This window comes from Triticum dicoccoides, chromosome 2B (genome assembly GCF_002162155.2).
Source record: "Triticum dicoccoides isolate Atlit2015 ecotype Zavitan chromosome 2B, WEW_v2.0, whole genome shotgun sequence".
NCBI classification, from domain to species: Eukaryota; Viridiplantae; Streptophyta; class Magnoliopsida; order Poales; family Poaceae; genus Triticum; species Triticum dicoccoides.
Genome location: NC_041383.1, coordinates 80683953 through 80689454, shown reverse-complemented (window position 1 = coordinate 80689454; position 5502 = coordinate 80683953).

Here is a 5502-nt window from a genome sequence, read left to right as displayed (position 1 = left end):
CTCTGGCGACACGGAGGTCCCTCCGTCGCGCCGCCGCGTTCCTCCTCCCACCCTCGCCCCGTCTCGCCGCCACTCGAGGGGCGCCGGCGAAGGCCGCGCGCGCCCTGAGGAAGGTGGCGGCGGGGCGCATCTGCTGTTTCCCGGCCGTTGTCGTCGTCAGAGGAGGGCGTCGCGGCGCGCTGGATCTGGCCGCGCGGTGGCGGGCGGCGGCGGTTGCTTCCCGCTCGGCGCGGAGGTGGCGGCTCGGGGCGTCGGCCGTGGCGCAAGGTGGAGCTGGGTTGCGGCTGTTGGCCTGCGGCTGCGTGGCGAAGGTGCTGGCACGTGTACTGGTTGTCCACTTGGTGGAGGGAGGATCGTCTACCACGGGTGTCGGTGTCAAAACCGACAGATCTCTGGTAGGGGGTCCCAAACTGTGCGTCTAGGTGGATGGTAACAGGAGACAAGGGACACGATGTTTTTACCTAGGTTCGGGCCCTCTCGATAGAGGTAAAACCCTACTCCCGCTTGATTGATCTTGATGATATGAGTATTACAAGAGTTGATCTACCACGAGATCGAAGAGGCTAAACCCTAGAAGCTAGCCTATGGTATGATTGTTGTTGGTCCTATGGACTAAACCCTCCGGTTTATATAGACACCGGAGGGGGCTAGGGTTACACAGAGTCAGTTACAATGGGAGGAGATCTTCATATCCGTATCGCCAAGCTTGCCTTCCATGCCAAGGAGAGTCCCATCCGGACACGGGACGAAGTCTTCAATCTTGTATCTTCATAGTCCAACAGTCTGGCCAAAGGATATAGTCCGGCTGGCCAGATACCCCCTAATCCAGGACTCCCTCAGTAGCCCCTGAACCAGGCTTCAATGATGATGAGGCCGGTGCACAGATTGTCTTCGGCATTGCAAGGCGGGTTCCTCCTCCGAATACTTCATAGAAGATTTTGAACACGAGGATTGTGTCCGGCTCTGCAAAACAAATTCCACATACCACCGTAGAGAGAATAATATTTCCACAAATCTGATCTGCTGGCGTATTTCGTAGTATGACATCACACCACAGCCAGGCCTTTATTCGAATCATTTTTTATAACCAACATCAGCGTGTTTCACGAGGCGGTTTCCTTGGCACGTCTTGTCGAAGCAGAGATCGTGTCCCCTTATTGTGGGATTCTCATCAATACGGACGTGGGTAACCCAACCGCGCCATTGATTACGGCGCTTGGGGGATGAGCGAGTTTTACCAGGCTGGTGGGGACGCATAGCTTCGTCCGCCCTTATAGAAGGATAAGGTTTTACCTTTTTATACCCACGCCTTCTTCCTCCTTGCTCATCCACTCTCGCGAACTCGAGCTCGAGTGCCCAAGCCCACATCCTCCTTCTCAACCCTCCCCAATCATGTCCGGAGTGGGAGGCAAGTGGATGGTCTCCTCCGTCATGGAGGAACACATCAAAAAGCTGCGTGGGGCCGGATACTTAGCCGTGGATATCGCGCACCGGCTGCCAGCCGCGGGGCAAATCATTCCTACCCCGAAACCTCACGAAAGGGTGGTTTTCCTCACCCACTTCGTCCGCGGACTAGGGTTTCCCCTCCATCCATTTGTTAGCGGCCTCATGTTCTATTACGGGCTGGACTTCCATGATCTGGCCCCGAATTTCATCCTCAACATCTCGGCGTTCATCGTCGTGTGCGAGGCCTTCCTCCACGTCCGGCCCCACTTCAGCCTGTGGCTGAAGACCTTTAACGTCAAGCCGAAGATAGTAGGCAGCCAACAAGCGGAATGCGGCAGAACCATGGTGGGCAAAATGCCCAATGTTACATGGCTCGAGGGCTCCTACGTGGAGACCATAAAGGGGTGGAAATCGGGGTGGTTCTACATCAACGAGCCGTGCGACACCAACTAGGCGGCGGCCCGAGTTTTAATACGGAATCCCCATGCGGCTCACCTCTTGGAAGGAGAAGGGCCTGTCCTGGGGCTCGTCGGTGGAGCTGGACGGACTCCAGAAATGTATCCGGAACATGATACGCAAGAAACTCAAGCTTGTCAACATAGTCCAGGTCATGCTCTTCCGCCGGATCCTCCCGTGTCAACAACGGGCTTTCAACTTATGGGAGTTTGTCCCGGCCCAGCACCAGACTCTACGCGAGCTCTTCGACACGACGCATGAAGATGTCTAGAAGGTGTTGTTTAAGAGCGCCGAGGTCCCCCCTCCCCTCACCGAAGACCGCGGGCTAAGCGCGACACGCCTTGCGAATCCGGTGAGTTTGGTGCATCTCGTTGGGTATTTATTTTCCGTAGTTTAACCATGTGCGGAATATAAGCTCCCACGCCTTTAATAGGACTGGGTGGAGACATCGGAGCAGATCGACTGCCCGGCCCCTCTGCTCGAAGACCCTGCAGACGCTCTCCTGACGGAGATGTGGACTCCGGCTCCATATGAGGTGCCGGAGAAGAAGATCAAGAAGAAGGCCACGAGAACCCGAAAGAGTTCTCGTCGCCAAGTGTTATCGGACTCATCCTCCGATGACTCCGAGACGCATTCCTCCCACGAGGGGGAGGAAGAAGATTCTCCCCCTCTAGCTGGGGGAGTGAAGAAGAGGAAGGCCGCCCCAACTGGGGAGGCCGAGGGGTCCAAGAAGGGAAGGACTCTCCTTCTGGACGGTTCCACCACCGCTGCCGACAGCGAAGACGAGTGGTTGCTCAGGGCCAAGCCCCTGGCGAAGTCGTAAGTACTCGGATACCAGAGTAACTCATAGCATACTTTTATTGCACGGCTTCTCCTAACATCGAATATGATCATGCAGTCCGCCCCGAGCCCGCATTGACGTATCCTCGTCGAGCGGTTCATTAGACTCGTCGGATATGGATAGCGATCCACTTCCCTCTACCTCCACTCCTCGCCCTACGGACAATGCCGAGGTATTGCCTCAAGGGGCAACGAGCCGAGGGGAGGTAGTCCTGGAGGAGCCTCATGGAGACCTTCCGAACTCTATGTGGAAAGGGAGCAAGGCCCCCAAGGGCTCCAAGTCCGGCCGTAGGCCGGACACCGCTCTGAAACCTCCAGTGGTTCCGGACTCCAGCAGGCGGCCCCCTCCCAAGAGGGGCAAGTCGCCCGTGCCGGTGACCTCCGTCCATCCGGAGGCACCGGACAATTTGCTGGAAGTGCTTAACGGCGCTTCCATCGACGAGGAGCACCGCACTATTATGAGTGCGGTGATCAAGAAGGTTCAGTCCGTCAAGAGCGGACTGACTGAAGCATGTGCCAGCCTTCTGACAGGCTTTGAGGTAGGTGTTTAAAATATAGGAAAATATTACCGTATAGACAGTAGCCCCTGATGCTCTGTTTGGTGTTCACAAAGAAAAGCCGAATAGAGGATCAAATAATATCTGCAGGAGTCTAATACAAGTATGTCTATATGCGTATGCATGATTCGCTGCTGACATCTGCCACACTGACTACGGAGGTCACCGCCCTGAAGCAGAACCTCGAGCGGTCCGAGAAAGAGCTCGACCTTGCCAAGAGGCAACTCGAGGAGAACAAAGGTAAGTAATACCTCATGTATATATATATACATATATATATATAAGATGTGGTTGCAAAATGATAGGATCATCATGAATATGCCAGGGGCCACGACCAAAGTGGTGGCTCTGAAGCAAGCATTGTCCGAGGCCGAAAACAAAGCGGCCATGGAGCGCACCGAGCGGGAGAAACAAGAGGCACGGGTGGGAGGGGTGCAGCAAGAGATCCTGGCTCTCGTGAAGAAACATGAGGTGTTGGAGCTTGACTCAAAGACGTGAGAGTCCGAGCTTGCCGCGGCCCTCGAGAGCACCAAGCATGCCAATGCTGAAGCCCAAAAGGCCCTCTAGGAAATTGAGGCGATGAAGAAGATAGCGGCGGGTAAGGAATTCATTATGCAAATCAAGCATGTGAAAGTAAATTACTTGTTACTTACCCGAGTCCGGAGCTCTCCAGGAGCATTCGCAGATTTGCCCCGCAGTTTGTCGGATGCCACAAAGTACTACCGAGCTGAGGAGGGGAGCTCGACGGAGAAGGTGTTCTGGTCCCAGTATACTGAGGCCGAACACTCGGTGCCCTTGACTGACCAGCTGAAGCAATTGGTCGAGCTCCACAAGGCGGCCAAACAGGCCATGAAGGGTCTTATAGTCCGGCTATGGCCTGGAGATGTCCTGCCAGTGAGCTACTTTGGGCTGGTGAGGCGACTTGTGGATGTCTGCCCTCGGTTAGAAGTCATCAAGCAGTCTGTCTGCATCGAGGGCACCCGTAGAGCGCTTGCCCGCGATAAACCTGAGCACTCTTTTTCCCATTCTTGGGTCCTTCGAGGGAGGTGCTCAGCGCAACGAACAACGCAATCGGACTATAATGCTTTATCACTCTCACTTAGCTAGAGAATTCTATAATTTTAAATTTTGGCGAAGCTCCTGGTATTCGGAAGGCCGAATTCAGGGTGCTATACACGCCTAGGCCGGACAAAGCCGACTCCTCGCTCGAAGCGGCATAAGTCTTTAGGGACTCGAAACCTCTCGAACAGCGACCAGCTCTCGCCTTATCATGACAGTCAGTTTTAGCTTTCTCTACTGAGGTGCTTACCCCAGCTGAGCGGAGCACAATCGCTGTAGTTCTCCCAGTGCTACCTTAGCCGATATAACGGAACGTAAGGTAACAAAACATGGGAGCCGGGAAAACCCAACTATTGACCCAAGACATGATTCGGAGCTGATGCATATAATGCTATAAGTTCGGGGTGCCGCACTGTAGAAAGTGTTCGGACTTCTCACGCCGTATTATGGGGTACATAAGCCCCTGGTGCATTGGCTGTACCAAAGTGTACGGGTGCTGAATGTCATAAATGAACATATGTAAAAGGGGAAGCATAGATAATGAAGTAATATACTAGTGCTATGCATTGTTTATTAAAAAGGTGCATTGAAGCGGAATGATACAAGTAGTGCGATAAGCAAGAGCGGGACTATTTGACATGTCCTTCAGAGGGCAAGCTGTGGACTGGTATTTAAAGCAGGTATTTCGCTCGCTATAAGAGACCACCTAGGAATTCCATGACGCGACGTAGCTTTCTGCCACCTTGGTTGTTGTATCTTGTGTCCGGCGATCATGCGGCCGGACTGGGCTTCCAGAGAGTAAAGTCCTGAAAGAGAGAAAAAATATCAAAGCGGAAGTCCCTAGTGCGGTTGAGCCACATTTTGGGGCGTGCCGCAGTAATGCCCCCCTTCCCCATCTATGCCCATGGTATTTTCAATGCGTAATTATGTACGCGTGGCACGCATTTTGCTGTTTGGCTAAGGCTGGGGTGGGGGCCACATTGCTATGCGAGCTCGGAACGTGCCAGGCGGTCTTGTTGTAGATTACTCCGGGCAAGTTTGACGTCGTTCGGGTATTTGATCGCCAAACTTGTGAACTGCCTTGAAAGGCTGCTTTGCGCTTCTGCTGCGAGGGCCGAAGTGTGCTCCTCCGTTCGGAGAGAGC